Source organism: Myotis daubentonii, chromosome 10, assembly GCF_963259705.1.
Source record: "Myotis daubentonii chromosome 10, mMyoDau2.1, whole genome shotgun sequence".
Taxonomy (NCBI): domain Eukaryota; kingdom Metazoa; phylum Chordata; class Mammalia; order Chiroptera; family Vespertilionidae; genus Myotis; species Myotis daubentonii.
In genome coordinates, this window is record NC_081849.1 from 12,592,877 (window position 1) to 12,619,938 (window position 27,062).

A 27,062-nucleotide genomic window follows, 5' to 3' on the forward strand; every position below is an offset into this window, starting at 1 on the left:
TTTGCCAGTGCTTCAGATTATTAAATTTATTTCTCATATAAGCTTGAGTAGTTCTGGTCAGATTTACACAAAGTTTAACGCAACAGCAATTTCTATAAAACACAATTATTAAGATCTCAGTAGAGTCTTTACAACGTTTAAAAAGGCTTTTAACTTATGAGGCACCATTTCCTCACTAATATGCAAATAAATGGCCTATATTTTTGGCATTACTTAAAGAAATATGTAATTCTAAGATCAAAACAAACCAAAAATCTCTTCCAAAATGTTGGTAAATAAAACATCTTCCAATGAGCTAATATACTTCTCTAAATAACCTGGGATGCTAGAGAGGAAATTTTCTTGCTCCCCAAATCCTTGCTATGTGTTTTTTTAAAAATACACAAACAAACCCATATATTTCTTTTGAACATTAACTTTCACTAGTGCAAATGTAAGTTTCCTTTACTGTTAGTGTCTGGTTAAACAAGCTTCTGAGATGCCATTCTGACATGTGCTTTTCTGAGAAAAAGTTTAGGGTCAGTGTTGAATCATACTTCTCCCTCCCCCCAAAAAATAGCCTTGAGAATGTTCATGATTAATTTCCATTTCTATTCTTTTTTTAATTTTTTTTATTAGAGTTAACATACCTTATTATATTGATTTCTGGTGTACATCTGTGATTAGACATTACATAACTTACTAAGTGATCATCCCAATAAATCACATGCCATACATACCTATTAAAAATATCATTGACTCTATTCCCAATGCTGTACTTTATATCCCCATGACTATTCTGTAACAACCAATTTGTACTTCTTAATCCCTTAACCTTTTTCACCCATACCCCCAAATACCCTCCCATCTGGCAACTGCCAAAATGTCCTCTACATCCATGAGTATGTTTCTGTTCTGCTTGTGTGTTTATTTTGTTTTTTAGTTTCAATTGTTGGAAGATATGTATTTTTTGCCATTTTATTGTTCATATTTTTATCTTTTTGGTTCTTCTTAAAAAAGTCCCTTTAACATTTCACATAATACTCGTTTGGTGGTGATGAACTCCTTTAGCTTTTTCTTAGCTTGGAAGCTCTTTATCTGACCTTCAATTCTAAATGATAGCTTTTTAGGGTAGAGTAATCTTGGTTGTAGTCCCATGCTTTTCATCACTTTGAATATTTCTTGACAATTCCTTCTGGCCTGCAAAGTTTCTGTTGAGAAATCAGCTGACAGTATAGGAGCTCCCTTGTGATAACTAACTGCTTCTCTCTTGCTGCTTCTTTCTTTGTCGTTAACCTTTGGCATTTTCATTATGATGTGTCCTGGTCCTGGGTGGGCTTTCTTTGGGTTCCTCTTGTTTGGGACTCTCTGAACTTCCTGGACTTGTATTGTTTGTCTTTTCCTTCACCAACTTAGGGAAGTTTGCTGTCATTATTTTTTCAAATACATGTTCAATCTCTTGCTCTCTCTCCCTTCTTATGATACCTCCATGATGCAAATGTTGGTATTCTTGATGTTGTCCCAGAGGTTCCTTACACTATCTTTATTTATTTATTTATTTATTTATTTATTTATTTATTTATTTATTTATTTTTTGCTCTGAGTGGGTGTTTTTTGGTTTTTTTTCTTCCTATATTCCAAATTGCTAATTTGATTCTCAGTTTCATCTACTGTACTATTGATTCCCTGTAAATTATTCTTCATTTCAGTTAGTGTCACTTTCATTTCTGATAGGTCATTTTTTATGCTGTTGAAGTTCTAAGTTCACTGAGCATCCTTATAACCAGTGTTTTGAACTCTGCATCTAGTAGGTTGCTTACTTTCATTTTGTTTAGTTCTTTTTCTGTAATTTTGTTCCGTTCTTTCATTTGGGACTTGTTTCATTGTCTATACTCATTTTGGCAGCATCTCAATCTTGTGGAGTGGCCTAATGTAGTAGGTGTTCTATAGGGTCCAGTGACACAGCCTCCTTGATCACCCAAGCGGGGCACTAAATGTGTGCCCTCTGTGTGGGCTATGTACACCCTCCTCTTGTAGCTGAGCTTAGATTGCTGTTGGCATGTCAATTGGAGGTATTTATCCCCAGGGCAATCAACTGCAAGGACTGGCTGCAGCAACCAACAACCAATTTCCAACAACTGTGGAGAATCAGCTGTGCAGGGGCCCATCACCCAGAGGAGGACTTACTTCAGCGGGCCTCTGGTGCCAATTGAGTCCACCCCTTGCGTGTGTAACTTATGCATGTAGTTGGGTGTTGCTTTAATGTGGTCTGAAACTGTTCACTGAATGTGCTGGGTACAGACCAAGATCAGTCACTGCTTGTGTTCTTTCTAGGGCCACCTGCCTTAACACATTGTTTGCGGGTAGTTTTTATTGCGCACTCTACTACCAGTCAACGTAAAACGTATAAATATGTTTCCCGCATACAATGTGTTAAGCTACAATGTGATCTGCAGATGGCTGCTAATTTTGCTGGACTTGGAGGTGCCCAGGTGAGGCCAAATGCTGGGGAAAAATGCTGGCTGCTACTAGTGCCAGGCCTGGGGCTACTTAGCTCGAGGTACAGGGCACACTGAGGCCAGATGCTGCTTGTTTGAGAGATTTTAGGAAAATCTGAAGCATGAGCCAAGACAGGCCATTCATATGGAAAAGCCACTGGAAACTGCTTGGGTGGGCCCCAAAGTTGGGTAGGCCCCAAAGTTTGGTGGGGCTGGGTCTCAGGGAAACACCAGGGCAGGGCAAACAGTGTGAACCAGGTTGTTGGAATCTCAGATATGGAGCCCGCCTACTAGCTCTGTGGGGGTGAAGGGCTTATCAAAGAAACAATGGCCTCTGCCAGCACTTCTGTCTGGGAAAAAGCTGAATCCTCCCCAGCCCTTGTCCTGATAACAGACTCCCTATTTGTCTCTAGTGCTTTTTTGGGCTTCTGCCCCAGCGCTGAGGGAGTAAGTCTGAGTAAGTCTGTGCACAGGCCTTTAAAAGGAACTGCCTGGGACTCCAGCAGCCCTTCGTCTTCCTCAGCCTCAATCCCTGCTGGTATTTTACAGCCAGAAGTTATGGGGACTTTTCTTCCTGGCACTAGAACCCTGGGATGGGAGGCCTGGTATGATGCTGGGACCCTGATCTCTTCAGGTGGGTCTTCTGCAGTGGACATATCCCTCCTGATTTTTATCTGCCACATGTGATTGTGGGACCAGCCTGTTCTGCTTCTTCACCCCTCCTACCAATCTCCATGTGGCTTCTTCTTTACTTCTCTAGTTGTAGGACTTCCAGATTTTAGGCAGTTCTGGATGATGATTGTTCTGTATTTTAGTTGTAGTTTTATGTGGTTGTGGGAGGAAATGAAGATCACATTTACCTATGCCATCATCTTGACCAGAAGTCCCTCTTTTGGATCTTGACATCAGTCATGGGCTTCCTATTTAAATATATAGTGCTCTACCAAGTTCTAGTTTGGCACTTTTTATCTGGTTGGTATTTGATATTTATAAATATAACTATTTTTGATATATGATTATTTATATTTACATGAAATGGTATTTTCACAGGAAGGATTAGGAATATTGTTTGTTACTTTGATTCAGATGTACGTGGGGATTTATCCTGCTAGTCATCACATCATTTGAGCACCAAATTTGGAGTTCATTATGGCTTTAAGCTTTTTTGGTTTGTACCCAGATTTGAATATATGGACCTGGCTATGGCCCCTAACATAATAACCACTAATTATTATAATTGAATGAACAGATAATAAGCTTTCCTCAAGACAGTTTGACTTTAGAAAAGCATATCTCATCCTAACAGTTTTCAGTCTAAGTAATAAAGGTTATAATTGCAAGCAGGAAGAACATTAAACATGTCCTTGGTGAAAAAAAGTAAGTAATTTGCTGAGGTGTACCAAGGGCATATGAATTCAGAAACATTTGGCTCACTCTTGCTGAAATGTCTGGGATGCTTTGCCAGATAGGAACTTTAAGTAAGTTTTTCATAAAGCTAGAAACTTCTGAGAAAATGAATTCATCTTTCGGTGAACTACAGACATAACTGTTCTCGTTCCCCTTCCACAGTCTTGTGAATATTCATAATGTGCATACATATATATCCCAACCAAGACTTATTTCTCCATGCAGATGTTTAATATATGTTGCAAACTTTGTAACAAGTAATGAGATTCTCATGAGGCTGCCCCTTTCCTTCGCTAGAAAATATGAAAAAAATGAAAGGAAACAAAGAGACTTTCGGAAACCTGGAATTAGGAAATAAAAGTGTAATATGAGTGGCATTCTAGAGGAAACACTTGTCCTGCATCCTATAAATTGCTTCAGAAACACAAGTTTAAAAGTGTCTAGTAGTAACTACTCCAGGGCCTCTCGAGCACATGAGCTATTTAAATCTTGTTCTCTTAAAAATTAAAAAGAGACAACTTATGAGGGTATGTCGATATCTTATTATTTATTTTGTTCATGTTAAAAGTATTTATCAATTCTAAAATTCTCAAAACACAGCTGAACTTTATCTTACCCCTTTGGCTTCCGTAGTGCTCCAAGGGGAACAAAAAGGCAGGATTATTGAATGGAATTCAGGTCAGTTTTATTGCCATGGAAAAATGGCCAAAATGCACCAGCCACACCTGAAACCATTATCACTCCCATCACAGAAATTCTTGTGGGAAACAAGATAAAACTTGCCAACATAATCTTCTTCTAAGGGAAGCCAACTTTTACACTGGCCAAATTTCATAAAGATAAATACTTTCAAACCTCCTCTATTTACTTGCCTGTTTATCTTCTCTGGTTTCTGAAAATCAAAATTATTTCAAGAATGAGACTACTCACATTCTCAGTTTTATATACGCATTCATTCCACACACAAAAACAACACCTCAGATTGTTCCAGTAATCAGCATAGAGTGAGATACCTAGAGCCATTATTCACAGAAAAAAACAAAATGACTTACAAGATCAAACTAGTTTGGAGAGACTCTAAGCAATAAAATGACTCCATTTTGTCCTGGCAAAGTTACTTGGCAAAATATCAGGTGACCTATCTAACAACTGCTTGGAACTGAGTTTTAATTTTTGGCATAAAGTTTGGTGAATAGACACATATTGTAGTTTTATTATTAACATGACTAATCAATCAGATCTTTATTGAGGGATTATTGTGTGCTCTGGTGACAATGTTAAGAAAGATTCTGCAAATCACCCTACTCAGGGAGATAGATAACAGAAATCCAATTAGTGCCATTTGTGCCAATCACACCCAAGGACTGATGAAGTCAGAAAAATAAATCTCATTTTGGTGCATCGGCATAAAGCTGAGGAGTATTCTATGGGGACCCTCCGCTAAGACCTCACCTAGAATTCTTGCCTTTGGAAAACAGTTCTCCACCTCTGGAGCATGCCCTCACCTTCGCCCCTTCTTTCCTAGGCACACTGTGTCTGGAGCACATCTCCGCCCTTCCCTTCCCCCTCTTCTTTCCCCTTTGCTTTTCTCTCCCCTGAGCTCCAAGGGCTTTTTTTTTTTTTTTTTTTTTTTTTTTTTACCTTTGTAACTTATTTCCTGAGCCCATGCAGCCTAGCTGGCTCACCTTTTCTACCTCTGTGACTTTCTAAATAAACGTTGTCTTATAATTGGGGGGCGGGGGAGAAAGAAAGAAAGATGTGGCAGTAACTCCCCTGAGGCTTCTGCCCAGTCCTCAAGTGTGAGCACAGCCATGCTGAGGTTGTCGGGCACTCCTTGAGCTTCCCTCCATGTGAAAAAAGGGTTTATAGTACCATTGAACCTCAACTTCCTGGTTCATAGGTCAACCTCAACCTCCTTGTTCATAGTTCACTGCTCAATCAATGAGTCACACCAGTGGCCAGTTGGTATTATTTCTTTTAAGTAGATATTTTGTCATTTTGTCCAAACAAAATACACTATTTACAATTAATTTGAAAATGAAGAAGTCTACTTATTTTAGGTCTGGGACCATTTTGGTTATAAAATCTTCTCATAAACATATTGAAACCTTAAGTTTTATTTTAATTTTTTAAAATATTCCTGATTTTTTGTTATAGTGTATGAATTATTTAGTACTTGTCACCTGAATTAATAAATAAAAAAAGCATAATGTGTTTAAGACTGTTTTTCAAATATAAAAGGTCTGACTGTAAGAAGAATTATACCATGTAAACATTTCATCTTTTCATGGAAGTGTTAAATATTGTAAGAAAGCTGTCCTTTCTCATCCTTATCTTTACTATGATGTATTTATCGTAACATAGAAATGAATGAATGTGGATTGCTGTCAACTATAAACACTTCTGTATATCAGCATTTATTGACCACCTACTGTGTGCACATCACTACTGGCAAAATTTTAAGACATTGTTAACATTAAAGAATAACTATTTAAAAATTGCCTTCAAATCTGAGCCTTGTAATAGTGTAGATTTAAGTTATTTTTGTTTTACTGGATTTATTAAAATTTTTAATTTTACCTATGTAAAAGCTCTTTACTGACGGACTTTACATTTTAAAATTATCCATGGCTGTTTTAAATTGTCTATAGTGATTTATAAGGTTGTAGTTAACTCATTTATTTAAAAGACAATTATCTGTCTATATAAGGCATTTTTAAATAGCAAGATAGTGCTTGTTTTCTTTGTTGTTCATCGGAGTGCAATTCACAAGCTGCATGGCAAAATATGTATTATGTAAATAAACTGGCTTACTATAAAAATAAGGGGGGGTTATATTACAGGACCAGACAAAGAGAGTGCTAGGGAAGGGTCTCCTAAATGTAGGGGTCCAGGAGGCTATCAGGCCGGGCTAGTTTATTTAAGATCACTCATGTTGCTTTCCCCCTCTGACATTTTGTGAAACACTAGCTATACGAACTCTATATACATCTTCTCATATTGAGGACATCCCTAAAGCCCTCTTTTGAGTCATCTAATAGTTTCCAGAGCACATCATTCTCACCTCTAAGTTATCTGTGCTTCACATATGAGGCTGTTTCTGGAAACTTATCTCAAGCCACAAATATCCCATTCATGCAATATTAGTGTTATTTTATCAGTTGTTCTCTAAGAACTTAGTCCTATCTTCATAATGTAACCATTTTCTGTGTCACATTTGAAAGTGATTCGTAAAGGGTTTGTTTATAGTGACTTCCAACACTTAGATTTATGAAATTATATACCCACAAATGTCAAATATCTTAACCTCCTTAGAATTGATTGAAGTTGTTTTAGACTAATGCATAGTCCCTAAACTGCACATTATTACTCAAGATAAAGTAATTGAAAAAAATGCCCTGTAATATGGAGACTTGTAAAGCCCCAAATTTGGGTAGAAAAAAAGACTTACAGTCTAGTTGGGACCAATAGTATTAAAAATTTAGTTAATTTTAAGCATATTAACTGGTATCTCCAACAGTATCATATAGAGGATTTGTTAACATGACAATTATTCCAGGAAAAAATAGAATCAGTACACGTTGGCCCAGTCTCCTACAAATGAGAATATCGAATAAACGAATTTTTTAAATCCCCAAATCAGCAAAGATCCTGTTTCTGAAATTATAGTACACTTACTAAGAGAAGTAGAATAATACGTTTGGAAACATTTTTAATTTAATCAAAGTTGAAATTAAAAAGGATTCTCTCGCCCACAAAGTGCAATCATCATATCACACTGTTTTTTGTGCAATCTCATTATCAAAGTTTTGCTCTATCTGTAAGCCATTTGAAAGAGTAAAGGTAGACTTGCAGCAGATATTTTCATCAACTTCTTGGTCATCTTCATGACCAGTTATTAATCAGTTAAGTGAAAAATGCATCATTTGGTGCCAGAGACACCTGGAGAGCAGTCCTGGCCTACAAGCTGGGTGACTTCTGCCACATTACTTAACTTATTTTTTTTTTAAGATATATTTTATTGATTTTTTACAGAGGGGAAGGGAGAAGGATAGAGAGTTAGAAACATCAATGAGAGAGAAACATTGATCAGCTGCCTCTTGCACACCCCCTACTGGGGATGTGCCCGCAACCAAGGTACATGCCCTTGACCAGACCTTGAGTCCGCAGGCTGATGCTCTATCCACTGAGCCAAACCAGTTAGGGCGCATTACTTAACTTCTTAGTGCCTCAATCTCTTCATTTGTAACATGCAGATAACAACACATACTTCACTGGGTTTTGTGAAAATCTGGGATAATGTATATAAGATACCGGGCACAATAAGATGACCATGATTTAGCTCTTTGGAGACAGCATGGCCTAATGGAACAAGACTGAAGTCAAAGAGATCTGGGTTCAAATCTGTACCCCACCGTTTTCTCTTTGGCCATGAGAGCATTATTTAAAATCTCTGAACCTGTTTTCTTCCATGCAGGACTGTTGTGTGGACAAGTGCAACAATGTTTGTAAAAGATCTAAACTTAGTTCATTGCACATAATAAGTAACAGCTATTATTGTAAGAAATACTTATATGAAGAAAGGCAGATTCCACTTATTGAATTGTGTTTGGAAGAGGCACACTCTGATTTTATTGATCATGAGGGTCTTTCTCTTCTGTACCAACCTGTTATGAGTGACCCACCTCCATAATGTTTAATTTGTGCAAGTCCGTCTTATAACTCAAAAGAAAGAAAAAAAAAGGAGAGGTGGGAATTGGTGGTGTTTTGGGGATGGAGACAGAGACAGTTGAATCAGAAATGTACTATAGTCGAGCTAGAAGGTATAAAGTCTAATGCTTGCTCCCCAACTTTCACTTCCAAGCACTATAATATACCCTGCTTATGTAATTTAAGTTTTACTGTGCATTGAAGAACTTGCAGATAATGAAGTTTTAGAAAAAACTCACAGGTTGTTTTTATCAAGCTTTCTTGTTTGTAATTATCATTTATACTCAAATGCAAAAAGTAGCCAACTGCTTCCCAAAATAAAGGAAACTTAAAGTAGTAATTTTCCATCTCCCTCTGAAAGAGTGGCAAAGTTAAAGGGTCACCGCTCAGAACCATCAAAGGAAGACAGCAAAGTGATTAGAACAATTTTGTATGAAAACAAAATCAAAACAAGATGCAAACAAGGAACAATAGGAATAGGCAGAAACACACACAGTGATGTTTCTTTATTACTATTATACAAAGATGATAGATGAGTAAAATTGGGTTACATTTAAATTGTAATGGAAGAAAATAATTGCAGCCTTCTATCAGGAAACCACAAGGACCATTATTGATCTGTCATCCTCAGGACATGTCTCATAATATTTAATAAAATAAACAAAGATGTATAACTCTTTATGGGCCCTATATCTATAATCTCCCACACCCCAACATTTGAACAGAGAAGATGGAATCAATGTTGCAAATAACATCCATGTAATTATACTGGTTTTGACATGCCTTATTTAAGCAATCCAGTATCTCCAGAAAATGCAGTTTGTATTAGGGATGAAAAATGTGAAGTTTGATTTCAGGGTTTTTTTTACTTCTTATGCTCCGAAATGAGAGGATGTTATCCTATATGAAAAATGTTATTGCGGATTCTTTATTCTAGACACTAAATATCTTGGAGCTGCCAAATGTAATAGCTTAGCTACCAAAGCAAAACCTTGCAAGGAAGAAAATTCTTGAGGTATAAGGATTCAGTATACTTTTTAAAAAATTCTAAGTAGAAATTTATTCATTGGACTTGATTCCTCTCCTTTTGTGAACTCTTCTTTACTCTCTGCCAGGCTTAGGGAATCACTGCTCCCTAACCTACTTACTTGAACTTTCCATGCTACCCTCCTATGAAAAGTAGCATATTGCATTATTTTATTAAAAAGAATTTTAAATTATGTTCTTTCCAGAGTTTTGTAACACTCTCTGAGATCACTGGGCACACCCTGGGTATTAGAAAATGCGTTACTGAGTGAACCACTGATGCCTTTGCTTTTTTCTCTTTTCCTCCTAAGTAGTCTTTAAACCATTTCATAGCTTATTCACAGGCCTACCCTAGGAAAGAATGAAAAAGCAAAGGTATGATCTATACTAATAAAAAGGTAATATGCTAATTAGACCAGAAGACCTTCCAGATGTCCTTCTGGACAAAGCCATAGTGGCAGGGTCGAGGCAGAGGCAGTTAGGGGTGATCAGGCCGGGGGGGGGGGGCAGGTGGGGGTGAGCAGGCTGGGAGTGGGGGGCAGTTGGGAGTGAGCAGGCTGGTGGGGGGGTCAATTGGGGGGTGAGCAGGCCAGCAGGGGGGGCAGTTGGGGGCAAGTAGGCCGGCAGGCAGAGTAGTTAGGGGCAATCAGGCAGGCAGGCAGGTGAGCGGTTAGGAGCCAGCTGTCCCGGATTGCGAGAGGGTGCACTGGGCCACTAGTGTTTTTATAAGCTAACAGCAAAGAAAAGCAGTTAATTCGGAAACTCACTGAAAATGTAGGTGGGCTTTATCTGTGTATCATATTGACTCATAATGTGATTGATAGTGTTTCCCCTGTATGAGCAATTAAAATTTAACTGTGCCATATACATAAAATGAATTCTTCATTCTTCTTAATGTCTTTTAAAGCAGGAAGTATGATCTGTGTTTTATTTAAGTAGTTGGTCTCTACATGAAGATTCATTTGGTAAAATCAGTGTAGCAAACAATGAGTTCATACAAAAAAAATCTTAGAGTTGGTGTTTGAAATGCTGACATGTTAATAAAACTTTGAAGACACAGATCGAATATGTGATATTTTTATTGCAATGCGACCACATGATTAGACTTCTGAAAGCATGTGGGATCCGGCATTTTTATGAGAATATTAACCTCCTTGAGTAATAATGGATTTTTTAGCTAAGAATACTTCAGAACTCTTTCTTAACAATGGCCACCCTACTCTGCCTTCTTATCTCTTCATTCTAATTTTAAAAAATGGGCATCTATCAGAATTTGGATAGAAGAGCCAACGGAATTTCTGCCGTTGCTTACTCATGGATGGGCACAGATACTGAGTCAGTGGGCACACGGAGTCCAGAATGACTCAGGGCCCAGATATGTGCTGCAAGCCACGTCTCCAGTAGCCAGGGAGGGCTGTCAAGGGCTCATTTATGAGGGAAATAAAACCAATGGTTCAGCTATTCTTGAAGTAAAACTCCCCCTGATTTTTTTTTTTAATAATAGTGAATGTGATGATTCTAGGATCCCAGCTGGATACATTCCAGTCTACTAATTATATATTTTTTCCAGCTAACATATTCCAGGCAGGTTCCTTAGCATGTGAATTACTTGCCCAGTAGTGTTGACTTCCTATCCTGGGAAGAGGCATAGTACACGTCACCCTAGACCAGTGGTCAGCAAACTCATTAGTCAACAGAGCCACATATCAACAGTACAACCATTGAAATTTCTTTTGAGAGCCACATTTTTTAAACTTAAACTATATAGGTAGGTACATTGTTATTAACTTAATTAGGGTACTCCTAAGCTGGCCTTTGCTAAAAACGTCCTCAATCTGATTGAGGTACATTCGCTGAGGTCGACCCCTTCCAACTCTCCCATCCACACTCGTCTTGTATACTTATTTTGTCTATCTCCTTTCGTTCATCCTCTCTATATGTCCAAACCATCTCAACATACCTTTCTCAATCCTTGACACTACATCTTCTTTCACTCCACAACGTTCCCTAAAATTAACTTAATAAACTTTACTTAAAGTTTTAAGTCAACTTCGCACTGTACTTGCGCACCCGCACGTGGTATTTTGAGGAAGAGCCACACTCAAGGGGCCAAAGAGCCGCATGTGGCTCGCGAGCCGCGGTTTGCTGACCACTGCCCTAGACCTTGGGTAACATGGGAGCAGATGAAGTTTGTCCACCTTCTCTCCTTCAAAAATAGTCTCTAGTGTTTCAGCACGAGGACAGAAAAATGTCTTACAAATGCACGCTATCATAGAATAAAGGCTATTGTAAACATTCTTGATGTTCACATGTAGGGGAAAACAGTTTATGAATAGAATAAATATTTTTGTGAATTCTAATTAAAGTCTGACATTGGTTGTCTTATTTGGGTAAATCACCAAAATGTGTATTAATCAGAGGACAATAAAATGGTAGGTGATATTTCAAATTGTGTTCTAGATAAAAGGGGTAAATTGAGGTCAGTTTTGATTTGTAAAGCTTTCTTTTCTATACCTGAATTTATGAAAATTAAGTTTGCTGAGTTGTCATTTCAAAATACATGTATTATTCATAATTTGCTAGAATTTGTGTCTATGTATCAGAAAAGTGTAAATCTGTATGACATTAAATTTTCTAATGACATTTTAAATTTAAAATCGTATTGACACTTGCCCCTAGTCACAGCCAATAGTTCATTGAAGGCCTGGAGTGGGGTGGGAAGCAGGTGGAGATGGGCAAAGGGGGAAGAAAGGAGGGTCATCTGTAATAATTTCAACAATAAAGATAAAAAATAAAATAGTTCAGATATTTTTAATCCTATTAACACTTTCATCTAGAAACTAGTCTACTAACTAAATTATAGGTGAATTGCTATTCAGGAAATAGGAATAAATGCAAAGATTAAATTAGTCATTTAGCCAAATGAATCAGTAGTATTTAGTGCTAATGCACTAAGTAGATTACACACACTAATGCAGTGGCAGTCAATAGCAAAACTGAGTGTCTTTAAGAATTATATTGACAATAAAATGTGCAATATTTTCCATTTATTTTAAGCTAATTATATTATAGTCTTGTTTTTTCATCTTGTTAGTTTAAACCAAATGCTAGAAGCCTAACCATCTTATTTAGTGCATAAAATGACCAAAAATTTATAATCATTGTTTTCAAACAAGAGACAGAGGAAAGGATTTAATCACACAACCAAGATTCAACAAGAAATTCAACAGATATTTATTGAGTGCCTAACCCTGTTGGTATTTGGTGAATGAGATAGGCATGGTTCTTGTCTTTATGAAGCAAACAGATTAGGGGAGGAGATTACTATAAGTGATCAGTCACCCCAATAAACAAATACATCATGATGATTTATGAAATGCAGTGTGAGGGGAATACCTGTGAATACAAGTAAGGAAGAATATGTTAATTTGGTAATATAGTCACAATAGGCCACCCTGAAGAGGTGAAAATTAACTTTGCATAAGGCTAAAAGGTAACTTATCTGAAGCTCAAAATTTTAAGAAAAAACAACATATTTTTAGAACATGGGCAAGTCCACAACCAGTATTTAATAAACTTATAATGCTTGCCTATTTCACAAGCTTTAGGTGTTAACTACATGTTGCTTCATTTATCCAGCTTTATTTCTTTTAACATATTTTATTGATTTTTTACAGAGAGGAAGGGAGAGGGATAAAGAGTTAGAAACATCGATGAGAGAGAAACATTGATGAGCTGCCTCCTGCACACCCTCTACTGGGGATGTGCACACAACCAGGGTACATGCCCTTGACCCGAATGGAACCTGGGACCCTTCAGTCCGCAGGCCGACGCTCTATCCACTGAGCCAAACCGGTCAGGGCTATTCAGCTTTTAAAGTAGGTTCTAGTCATGAGTGCATATTACTTTATACTTACACATAATATATCACAAGTAGAACTATGTTGGAGAATTTAACATTTTTAACAGTTCTATTTTACTATAAACAAACTGTCTTTTCTTTGATTTCTAAATGGGTTAAATTACTTTTCATTAAGTGATTTTTAGTGTGAAGAAAATAATTCTAGAAGCTGCGGGCATAATTTAGGTAGTGCTTGTTCTCCTGCCTCTCTTATCAGCTTCTTTGAAAATAGATATTTCATGTCAGTCCAAGTTATTTTTCTCTTATCCCTCCCTCCCCGCCACCTTCCTTTCTTCTGTGGCTAACATTGGGACCCTATTTGTCAGAAGAACCTGTGTTTCTTGGGGGTGGAAGGGATTATCCTGTTACCTACCAGTAAGTCTATGACAAAGTGAACTGTAAGATCCTGAGAACACAAAAAATAAGCTCTTTTGAAATTATCGAAATTGTAAAAGTTCATCGAATTCAAGGGAATGTGATGCTGAGGTGAGCCCCAGACATATTCTCTTTCCGCCTCTGTGCACTGTGCTCTGCACAACTGAATCCATTTTAGAGGATTTCCTTCTCATGTGAGTCATGTAGCCTAGAGGGTCACGTGGGAGACAAGTGTTCCAGGGACTGGAGGACGTCACGAACACCTACTGAATGTATAGAGGCATTCTCTCTAGTGTGTGCCGCAGTTATGTTGTTCTAACGAATCTCTAGCTGCAGACACATTGTGCATTTCTCATTTTAATCATGTATATAAATATATTTATTCATATATATTTAATCATGCAAATATTTAAATAAGTGTTAGGTCCTAGAGGGAAGGCAGTTTGTTATGCTTCTTTATACCTAAGCCTATGACCATAGACAATAGTGTTTCTTTTACTTGACAAAAAAAAAAATTTTGTCTTCCAAAAGAAATCTATATATTTACACAGCAAACAGAGACCATCTGAATTGCTAAAGTATTTGAATAAAAGTTCTTGATAAACTCTACAAATGTGTTTTTATGACGGTCATAAAAGGCATTGTTTTTGTCATCTCCACAAGCCACAAAGCTTTAAAAAACAAAAAGGCTGAGGAATCAAAGGAAATATTTAACTCCTGTATTTGCTTTGTTTACTTTTGTTTGGCCAAGAAAGAAGTGGAGTTTGCCAAGGGAAAAGATGAGGGAATGGGAGGTGTTTAATCTTCAAGGTTTATTCCCGTGCCTGTAAGTCAGAGAGGTCACTGGCTAGCTAGCCCCTTGCTGAAGGCTATAAATACAGACAAAGGTCTGTTTATTTTCCAGTAAGGTGTCCAAAATCTTGAATATAAGAGATTGTTTATAAGAATACAGTGTGTGTAAGAGTTATACAAAACGTCAAAATATATAATAAGGAGGTGAGGTTATTTTTTCATATATTTACTAATATGAAAAGGTATAAGACTCTAGAGATGTTCTAAAGTGCAATAATAAAGGTGAATATGAGGTCAAATTATGTGATTCTGGTACTTGAGGAACTGATTTAAATGAATAAAGATGAGGAATTTATAATAGAATAGAATACATCTGATGATTCATTAAATGTAAACTTGTTTATGGCTCCAGCATCATGGTAAACAGGACTCCGTAACTGCATTAATAAGAGTAATCAAGAAATATTTCTAATTTAAATATTTCTAGTTACTTTGGGTGTTTCTAGACCTGAAATGAAAAGATATGGGTGGTGTTTCTTATTCTCAACTAAACTCACTCTCATTTCAGAAGAGACATAGAAAGTTCTTGATTTCACATAGAATTGGCAGACAAAGCACAAGATCAGTTCTGTTACTGGCCCAATATTAAGGACCTCAGTGTTTGCAGAATGGTGAGTGCTGGCTGGCAGCCCCTACTGCCCCTGAGGGCTTCTCCACCTCCCCCTGCTCCTGAGGGGCGATCGGGGCAGCAGCCACCACTTCCACCCACTGATGGCGCCGGCCCTGCTCGCACCTGCTGCTGGCACTGGCCCCAATCATTCCGTGCTGTCAGAAGGTGGGAGCGGGGCCAGCGTTGTCAGTGCGTGGGAGTGGCAGTGGAGGAAGCGGGGCTTCTGGCAAACAGGGGACTGGGGGCCACCGCAGGAGGGGCCGGGTGGGGGCACAGAAAATGGACCGAGGCCCACTCCTGATGGCGCCGAGCAATTGAGACCCGTGTGGGGCGCCAGCAGCGAGTGTGAGCGCCAGGCAGGACCATGGCATGCAGGAGCAAAGAATTTTCAGTAGCAACCAGAGGCTCACTCTTATAACAGCGACTGGCACCCCCGCCTTGGTCTGGTGCTCTGGCTCACCTGCTCCACCATCCCACTGCGGCCGACACCCACCATGTTCCGTGCGTTCCCCCTGGTGGTCAGCATACATCATAGCGACCGGTTGTTCAGTTGTTCCGCCATTCAGTCAATTTGCATATTAGCCTGTTATTATATAGGATAGTAATTCAGTATTTGTGTGAGCTTTACAGAATTTTCTGAGACCTTGGAACCAGCTATTATGACAAACTCCCAGTACTTTACTTAATACTTTGTATGCTAGAACTAGTTAAGAAACAGACAAATTTTCTATTTTCTCTGCCAATTTGTAATAAAATCTCTGTTCCAGTGAGTGACCAGGCAGTTATTTTAATAACAATATTGATATAGTTTTATTCTACCTCTTTTGCTACTAGCGAGTCTTTCATTTTATAACTTTCATTCTAAACGCTGGATAAATCACAAGTTAAACTGAACTATTATTTATTTAATGCTCTGTTTCCTTCTAACTTTGCTCTTGTCTATCAACCTCAACCCAGTTCCCCAGTGGCTCAAGAAACCCTCAGTCAGGATTAAGTAATAGTTTACATAACCTCTCTCATTCATTAACCCATGTTGACATTCTGTGTAACAGCCTTATTTCAGACTTTCTTAAGCACCTTATCCAGCTGCGGGTTTGGGTGCAACTAAGAACACCTATTTAATCAAGAAACCTAATGCTTCCAAAGAACCATCCAGCCTACCTCAACCTTCTCATTTAGTCTGCTTCTATTCCTTCTTCAGGATAAAACCTGGTCTTATTCATAGTAAATATGAAGTTTAAAAATCTTTACTTCTCCTCTCCTTCTGCATATACACAAAGCAGAAACAGAAAATTGTATGTTATCATTCCAGACAGGTTTTGTATTATTAGTGTAATGAAAATGATGCCAGTGAGATAAAACTAGATCTCCTTGACTCCATCCTCATCCTCAACCAATCTATTTGTTTCCATACTGCTGCTGGAGTAAGTAATCTTTTCCAAAAACAAATTAATTTGTGTAACTGTATTCTTTAACATACTTTGAGGGCACACCAATGGTTTCACAGTAAAATCCATACTCTTTACTAGTCCTGTATAATAAAGATGTAATATGCAAATGGTCGTTACACCATGAAGCATAACGATCAACCACGTAACAACTGGATCACGGGTCAGCAGGAGGGTGGGGCAGCGAGCTACAAATGGGCATCGGAGAGCTACAGGATGGGGCCAGGGCAGCAAGCTATGAGGGAAGAGCGGGTGGTGGAGGGAGCTACAAGAGGGCAGGGCAGTGGGCGGAGAGCTACTGGAGGGTGGCAGCGAGCTACTGGCGCACAGATTCATGCGCAGGACTACTAGTAGTATAATATTCAAGGAATTTCTTTCCTTGGCCCTGGCTGTTTCTTGGTCCTCCTCACACCTAGTGATATGCTAATAAATGTTTAACAGGGGGGAAGAGGAATCATAAGCCCCTGATTTGTAGTGTTCACAAATTTCCATGGTAGAAATACCCCATCAAGCCAATTTCAAGCTGCCAAAGCAGAGTCACTAAACAAGAATTAGAAAGAAATGTTCATAGTCGACTCTGTAATCTGGTACAAGATAGCTCAAGCACACCTTATCCATCTCTCAACCTATCATTTTTTTTCTGTGCCCTTGATTGGGAATCAAACCCTTTGGTGTGTGGGCCAATGCTCTAACCACTTAGCAACACCGGCTAGGGCCTGTCCTCATTCTTTTTGCTGCTCTGATTGGATGGGTGTTTTGTTGTTGATTTTTTACCTTTTTTTCCATTCAATCCTCTGCTTCATCCAATCCACTGTTTATTCCTTTCAGTGTATCTTTGATGTCAGATATTGTGTTCTTCATTTCATATTATGCTTTCTATGTCTTTTTCCATGCTGTTGTAGTTCTCACTAAGTTCTTCGAGCATCCTTATAACCATTACTTTGAACTCCATGTCTGATAAATGAGTTGGCTTCATTTCATTTAGCTCTTTTTCTGGGGAGTTCTCATGTTCTTTTATTTGGGGTCTATTTTTGTCTTCCCATTTTGGCTGCCTCTTTGTATTTGTTCCTATATATTACATAGCTCTGCTATGACTCCCAGTCTTCATGGGATGCCCTTACATGGTAGGTGTCCTGTGGGACTCGGTGGTGGGTCTCCTTGGTCTCCTGAGCTGGGTGCTCTAGGAATGTCCCTTGTGTGGGTTATGTGGGCCCTCCTGTTGTAATTTAGTCTTGGTTTCTGTTGGCCTGTTTGTGCCTGGGATCAACCCTCAGGCTGGCTTACTGTGAGGCTCAAATCCAACCACCGTGTGCAAGCTCTTTTGCAGGTGTTGACCAAAAAAAAAAAGAAAACAAAAGAAAAAGGCGGAATTCGCCGCAGCACAGTTTAGTGCCTGCTGAGATCTCTCTTTGAACCTGATGTTTGTGAAGTTTATTGGGTTCTGTTCTGTTGTTGTCTGAAGCTGGGTACTTGGTTTGTTGGTTCTGCCTTGTAAACCTGTTTGAAGCTACAAGCAATCCACAGTTTGTGGCTGCCTCTGCTGGGCTTGGGTGGGTACGGGAAGGACCAAACTGTACCAGCACCAGGCCCAGGGCAGGTCAGCAAAAATCCTGGGTCACCCCAGGATCCACCTCCACCTGCCTCTGCCTGCCAGCTGCTTGTTAGGCTCATTCATTGAAAGAGCCTCTGATGGAATCAGGAGGATGGGGCTAGTGGATCTCCCTTGAGGGGGAGATGTAGGTCAGGAGTCAGGGATAATAGTGGGTGTGGTCCCCACCCCAGAGCCACACCACTGAGTCTGCCCCAGGTTTTTTCCCTGACCTCCGTAGGGCAGAGCCCCTAGTTGCCAGATGGGTGGGGCCTCCAGAGCCCAGAGGTTGGGTCTGCCAGAAGCCAGGAGGGTGTTTGGAAGTGCCTGGAAAAGGCCAAGCTACAAACCAAGGCCAGCTGCCACTAGTGCCAGGCTAGGAGCCACTTAGCAACAGGTATAGGGCATGCCAGGGCCAGATGCTGTTTGTTTGAGAGATTTTAGGAAAATTGGCAGCATGAGCCAAGATAGGTCATTTGTATGGAAAAGCCACTGAAAGGGTTGAGGTGGGCCCAAAAGTTGGGTGGGGTATGTAGGGTCTCAGGAAGTCAGTAGGGTGGAGCAAACGGTGTTTACCATGTTGATGGAGACTCAGATATGGTGCCTGCCTCCCAGCTCTGTGGTGGTCTGTGCCAGCACTTTTGTGTGGGAGAAAGCTGCCCCTTCACCCCGGCCCTGTTGCCAGACAATTCATTTCCTCCCTATATGTCCAAGTTGCCTTCTGAGCTGCTGCCCAGTGCTGGAGTTCTAAGCAAGTGAGTCCGAGTAAGTCCCTGCCCAGGCCCTTTAAGAGGAATGCCTGGGACTCCTGCGGCACTCTGTCTCACCAGCCACAATTTGTGCTGGTTTTCACAGCCAGAGGTTATGGGGACTTCTCTCCCTGGCACTGGAACCCTGGGCTGGGGGGCCTGGTATAGGGCTGAGACCTTCACTTCTCGGGCGGACCTCAGCAGATGAGATATCCCTCTCGGTTTTTAACTGCTACACATGGGTATGGGACCAGCCCACATAGCAGTGATGGCGAACCTTTTGAGCTCAGCGTGTCAGCATTTTGAAAAACCCTAACTTAACTCTGGTGCCGTGTCAGTTATAGAAATTTTTTGATATTTGCAACCATAGTAAAACAAAGACATATTTTTGATATTTATTTTATATATTTAAATGCCATTTAACAAAGAAAAATCAACCAAAAAAATGAGTTCACGTGTCACCTCTGACGCGCGTGTCATAGGTTCGCCATCACTGCCATATAGGGTCTCTGCCCATTTTACCAGTCTGTTTGTGGCTTCTTTATATCCTTAGTTATAGAACTTCTGTTCAGCTAGATTCAGGCAGTTCTGAATGCGGTTGTTCTGCCGTTTAGTTGTGATTTTGATGTGGTTGTGGGAGGTGCTGAGTACTACTGAGTTTTTCTACGCTGTCAACTTCACCATAAGCCTCTGCCTATTCTTTACAGTTCCTCTCGGGCATTTTCTTCCCCCAGGAAATCTCCTCTAGCTTTTCCCTCATGCTGCATTCTGGGTAACCTGCCTTTCCGGCGCACTTCAGTAGCACCCTCAAATTATTTCTGCCATATCACCTACCACACTAGTCCTAAAGATACCTCAAGAGGAAATATAGGATATATGACTTATTTCAGATATAGATATAGATATAGATATAGATATAGATATAGATATAGATTAGATATAGATATAGATGATATAGATATAGATATAGATATAGATATAGATATAGATATAGATATAGATATAGATATAGATATAGATAGATATAGATGTAGATGTAGATGTAGATATAGATATTGTACACATGTGTATGGACCCATGTATACATACACATGAAGTATATTCTGCTCCAACAGTGGTACTAGTGCCCCTGAAGATATGGACTATAGTTTTTATCTCTACATTCCCGGTACCTCACCCAATAGCTTCAACAAAATATATATTTATCGAATGAGCAAGTAATTATGATGACAAATTATGGTTAGTAAAAACAATAGTTAGATAAAAGTGTTTCATTCTCTTTCAAATCTCTAAAAACTAATTTGTAGAATTGGGGAGCTGCCAAAAGTCAAATTAGCTCTGAAAACATTATGGAAAGTTCCACTACGCCCGTTTCTTACACACACACACACACACACACACACACACACACACACCTCCTCCAACCACCATTTTGGGATGAAGATGGATCAAAGAACAAAGAGGAGAAGAATGAAAGGAGAAGGGAAGATGAAGATAGGGAGGGTGAATAAGTAGAATTTCCAGAGCTTTGTAATCAAAATTGGGGAAAACACAATTAAAGCCCTTAAGAGAGAAAGGCAGGAGCAGCCTGTCTGCTCAAGGCCTTCTCGAGCCTGTCAGCAGAGCTTCCCCCTGAGTGGGGGACACTGTCTGTGTGGGGACCCTTAGGCAACACCTTCCGGTGGACATCGCTGAAGCAGTGGTGCCAGTGGGGGTGACCCTCCCCCGCCACATGAAGTTTGCATTTAGAATCCACAGATTTTCCCTGTCGATCAGCAATGTGTGATTTCAAGTTTAAAATAATGACTGGATTAAGGAAAAGACGTTAGTTAAGAACAAAGGTCTTTTTCAGTGCCGCTCTGACTGTGGCCGCAAGATTAGACTCCATAGCGACACCACTTTATAAGCACTAGGCCCGTGCTTGGTACGGAGAGAAACGTTCTTAAGCTTGGCCTTGATGTAGATGCAGTAAGATTAGAAGAATGTGGTGAGGTCCTCAGGGAACGTGGCCCACAGATTGAAGTTTCTGGTGAACAGTTACGGTCAGGAACAAGGGGAGAACGAGTCTCACTGCCCCCTGGTAGCATGGAAAAGAGGGATGAGAGGTGACGACAGTGGAGGCAGGCTAGAGCACAGTCCCCTGTTTAAACAGTAGTTGGGGCACAGTTGAAGGACTCAGGTTTCATCCGTCTTTCACCCTCCTGGCCATTCATCAGCCAAGACATTCATCAGCCTGTTTCTGTTGGGTGTGACACTGTTAGACACATGAACAGACATGGCTCTTATCTCCTACAGGAAGAACTGCTTCTGTGTTATTGGTTAGTGCATAGTAACTGGTGTCCTGTCTTCTGAGTATCTGTTAGACCCCTTTGAGTAAGTACATTAAAATTTATTTTCTGTTAGCTAAATAGAGAAAATGAGCCCGTTAAGCATTAAAACTGGCCTTACTTGGAACAACTTTCTTGAGTAATCACTCTGTCATTCCTGGCTTTGATTAAAGTGCAAGAGGCTGTTTTAGATCTGGTTCACCTTAGGAAATGATCATAAAGAAGCAAAAGTTTTAACACTTAGGTTTCCAAAGGCCCTGTCATTGTAGAATTCTGAATTTTTTGAATCCTGAGGATACCTCGAGAGGAAATATATGATATATGACTTATTACACTCATATACAAATGCATTTGTACACATGTGTGTATAAATCCATACACACATATACATGAAGTATATTCTCCAAATATTTATCTCTTCCCTTTTCAATCATTCAACTTCGGTCAAGACCTGGCTCAACTTCAGCCTCTGCCATGATCTTTCCCGCTGCTGAAGTTCACACTGATCTTATCCTTTTTCTCATCGTATGGCATTTACTACCTGTACCAGTATTTTCAGCACTTATCTGTCAGCTATGTTCTTTGTACTTTGCATTATTAATTAGCTGTTTTGTGTGTCTCTTGGCACCTGGGTACATGGTGCCATCAAGTAACACTGAGGGACCAGGTTGGACTATAGGTAGAAGCATTTGCTAGGATTGGCAAACTGGCTTGTTTTTGTACGTCCAGTAAGTTAAAAATTACTTTTAAATTTTTAAAGGGTTAGAAAATAACACAAACAAACCAATATATATTACAGCGACCCTATGATACTCAAAGCCTCTAATATGTTTGCTATCTAGCTCTTCACAAAAGAAGTGTGCCAACCCTGCTTTAGAGAATAATGAAAACTAATAGCGGACAGATTATAGGTTCCACCTTCCTAGCTGTAAGCAATTATATTAGGTATGAGTGTTTCCATTCTACAGATAAAGAACCTGAGGCTTGTTAATCTAAATAATTAGAATTTTGGACTTCACCTTTATAGGCATTAGGAGGAGCCACTAGACCAACAACAACAATAATAATAACTATTTAAGCTGCACAGGGGCAGGAACTTAGTCCTTTTTGTTCATTCCTGTATCCTTCCAACACCCAGAACAATGTCCGTCACATGGTATGGTTTTTATTAGTTTCTTGTGGATGCCATAACAAATTACCACCAACTCTGTAGCTTAAAACTACAGGAATTTATTCTCACAGTCTGGAGGCTGGAGTTTGCAATCAAGGTGTCGGCCAAGTTCATGCTCCCTTTGAAGGCTCTAGGGAAGGAGCCTTCCTTACTTATAGTTCTGGTGCTCCCCGGAATTCCTTAGGTTGCAGTAGCATAACTCCAGTCTCCGCCTCCGTCTTCACTTGGCCATCTCCCCTGTGAGTCTCTGTGTGTCCTCTCTGCTTGTAAAGACAACATTCATTGGACTTAGGGCTCACACTCAATCCAGGATGATATTATCTCAAGATCCTTAATGAGTTACACATCAAAGAGCCTATTTTCAAATAAGATCATATTTTGAGGTCCCAAGGGAACATCAATTTTGGGGGCAGAAACTATTCAACCTACTGCAGGTCTCAATAAATACTTATTTTATTTTTCAACTACAGTTTACATTCCATATTATTTTGTATTAGTTTCAGGTGTACTCAAATATTTTTAAATGACTAAATGAATGAAGAAAGCGATCCTTTAATATGTTGTTAGCACTGGATTCATTTCATTTAAACTTCAAAACAATTCTATTCGATAGAATGTGTTTTTCCATTTTACAAGGGAAGTGAGGCTGGAGAGCTAAGTATCTATCCTCAGCTAAGTTTGCACAGCCGGTGAGGGCAGGGCCACACTGAGCTCATGTTCTTCCCCGCTAGGCCTGGCTGATTACCTCGAGACATGACTAAAAAGGGGTTTGGGACTATTACACAAAATAGTTACAGAGGCAGAATTCAGGGGAGAGGGTCTGAAATCAAGGAAATCAGATTATAGGAGGCCAAGTATCAGATTTCTTTAATTTGATTAAAAATCTGTAAGTATCAATAGGTGGGTATAAACAACAAAAGAAAAAGAGGTGGCAGCAATGGCTGAGACCGCTCATTAGGGAGAGGGTGGCTACTGATGCCAAATAGAAATAGAAAGCTAGAAGAGGGAGTCAGCTTGGAAAGAAAAATGAATAATTCGAATGTCATCAATGGCATATTCAAACTTGGCCTGGAGGCATTTGCAGAGACAGGGCTGGTCCCCAGAAGAGAGATGTGTGAAGTGAGGTCATCATCACCCTGAGGCAGCATCCAGCATCTCATGAATCAGCAGTGTTGAGCCAGCAGCTGACTGGCCCGGTAGTGCTACGTTTATGGCCATCTGAGGGTGAACACGCAGCCGGAGAATGCCCTTTTGTCCTTCTTAGAGATGAATCAGCTCTCCTTTAACTGCCCCCCAGCTTTGCTCCCCTGCTAGAATTGCAATTGAGGTCTCAGATTTTTATGAACCACTGACTTGAAGCTGTGAGGTGGGATTATGTCCGTCATCAAAGGGAGTTGGTGGCAGCAAAAGGATAGAGGAAGCATCTTTCTTTTAGACTGTGTGCACTGAGTACATCATCAGGCTGAATCCTGTTCACAACACAAGCAATGCAATCCGATTCTGAGGGCTTGAGCACACCACCCTAACAGTCTGGCCAAGAGAGCTGACTCTTCTGCATTTTGCAAAAAATCGGGCTTCGATGTTAACATCTTGGACATTTGAGTACAGACTGAGAGAAGTTTAAATGTGTCTGAAAGAATCAACATGATATTGAAGTTCAAAGCTCTATACTTCTGCCTAAGGTCAATTCCAGACCACCCCTTCCCCAGTCCCACTTAATAAAGAGAAAAGAGCACTTGAATGAAATTTGGGGAAATAGGGTAAGTGGAATTCCTGAAATTAAAGCAGTTGAGTTTTTAGTCAACTATAGGAAAGCCCTGGGCAAAGAGGGACCTTCTATTTTGAAATAGGTATCCCACTGAAAACCATTACTTACATGTTCATAGAATCTATACAAAGTATAATTATGAATAAAGTTTAGATTACTTTGCTTCTGTTAATTTATTCATGGGCAAGGAAGGAAGAGAGCTGCTATGAGTGAACTAGCAAAGATTTTACAAGACATTACATTTCTTTTAAAAATCTATCTGTAAGACATTTAAATCTATAGATGAGCTAAATCTGTCCTATAGATCAATTAAAAGAATCACCATTTTAAACATACCACATTCTTAATTATACTGAATTTAAATGTAATTGCATATTCACTGCATGCATCATAATGTTAATTAGGGGAGACATTTTGAATCAAATAGATTGAGGTATCTAGCACTTCAGTTTCCTTTCTATAAAACAAAACTCAGACCCAGAAAAATAAAATGATTTGCCTGAAGTCATGTGACCCATCAAATCCTAGCTGGGGTACAGCTAGTCCTGTCCTGCAGGTTAGCTCATTCCTTTCTACCGGGTCCTTAGATCAGCCCTAGAGTGTGGGTTTGTCTCAGAAACACTGTAGGAGCCTATAAGTAAGTAGCCTGATGCAATACAAGGAATATAGGATTTGAAATCAACACCTAGGATTTAACTGTGATATTGACTCATAACTCCTTGAACCTCATTTTCTTCATCGGTAGAAATAGGATGTTCACAACAAACCCAACTCAGCCTTCAGAGGTCCAGATTAATAATGTACTTTGAAGATCACAATCCACTATACGGTTGTTATTTAGCACTACAGTAAACCCTCGGTTTTGTGGCTCTCAATTTAATGGAGTTTGGATTTAAGGGAAAAAATTTCCAGTCCTTATGTCATATGTGAAAATTAATACCCTGTTCATTTTAAAATGCTTTTAACCAAGATTTGCTTATAATTAAATTAACAGGTTATTTTTACTATTAATTCACTGTTATTTTTAACAAATGTTAGCAAATAGGCCATATGTTGGGAAAAAAACACTGTAGTAATTTTGCCAACATAAATAAATATTGCGTACCTACAACTATAGTGAACATATATAAATCCAAGAGTTGCCCTTCATAATCAATGTTCAGGGAATGATTAATACGTGATCACACTGTCTCATGCGGTAGTTGTTTCTGTTGCCGCGTGCGCTAAGCCATGCCCCAGCCATGTGCATTTGTTTACTCAAGATGACTGGCAAACACATGCATTCAATATAGATTTAAAATTACTGTAATACATATAGAAAATTTTCCTGTGAAATTAAACCTTTCATACATACCTAATTTTAATGACACAAACATGTCTACATAAGTAAAAACAGGCAAACTAACTAATTTGTCAATTTTTAACATACTCATTTGGAAAACTGACTTCATTATATAATGGACTGTCGGCTTTAACAGACACCCCCTCACCTGAATTAGTCTGTTATATCGAGGTTTTACTATATTATTGTGAGCTCCTATGAGCTGTGATAAGTCATGAATGTTTCCAACCTGCTTAGGACATCAAGAAACTGGAGAGAGCTTTTGCCCTAGCCTGGTTTGCTCAGTGGGTAGAGCATCAGCCTGCAGACCAAAAGGTCCCTGGGCATCTACCTTGGTTGCAGGCTCTTCCCTGGCCCGGGCCCTGGTCGGGGCAGGTACAGGAAGCAACCAATCTATGTGTTTCTCTCATGTCAATGTTTCTCTCATCTCTTCCACTCTCTCTAAAAGATCAATGGAAAAATATCCTCAGGTGAGGATTAACAAAACAGCAAAAAAAAGAAATTGGAGAGAGTTTTTAATAGGCTCTCTCCATTTCTCACTTCCCATTTATTCATTGTTTTCTTTTAAAATGTATTTTTATTATAATACGTTCATATATATATATATATATATATATATATATATATATATATATAGGAGTCATGTGCTGTATATATGTATGTGTGTTGTGTGTATGAAAAATAAAACAAATACTGACTTCTCTGCCACTGGCTTAAAAAGAGAATATTACCAAGGCCTTTGAAGCCCTCTGTGTGTCCCACCCCAATCATATCCTCTCCCTCTCAGAAAAGTGGATAAACAACGATTGTGATTTTTTTGTTGTTGTTCATCTTTCCCTTGCCTTCAGTTGTACTACCCGTGTCTCTGCCTAAACAATGTATTTGTATTGGGTGAATTTTTTTCTTTCTTCTTTTTCCCTCTTGACATATATGTCAGGGATAAATTATTATCTTCCTGCATCCTTATACTACCCACCTCATTCTTTGTCACAGTACCTCCTTCCCACCCATTAAAACACATCACTCCTGTTACTCTAAAGACCTTGTAAAGAGAGACATTGAAGAGAGCCAAGCTTCGGGTTTACATGAGCAAGGAGTGAGTGTCCGTACCTATCAGGGAGTGGGACATCAGCTGCCAGGGCAAATGCAAGAATCCAAGAATGGGAAGGGTCCTGTGTCCTCTGAGACTCATTTGTTCATCTGATCCTTCACCGTAATGGGAAAACTAAAAAACCTAAAATGTAAATCAAGGTTAGTTTGGATGTCCTATAAGAAATTTAGACTTTTCCTGCAGGCCTTTGGGAAGCAACT

At 39.4% G+C, this 27,062-nt stretch overlaps 1 protein-coding gene across 6 annotated transcripts in view; it reads left to right on the top strand.

Moving 5' to 3' along the window:
• Positions 1-27,062, top strand: part of MET (MET proto-oncogene, receptor tyrosine kinase) — a 142,042-nt gene that overhangs the window by 45,558 nt on the left and 69,422 nt on the right. The gene's annotated exons all lie outside the window — the stretch shown is intronic.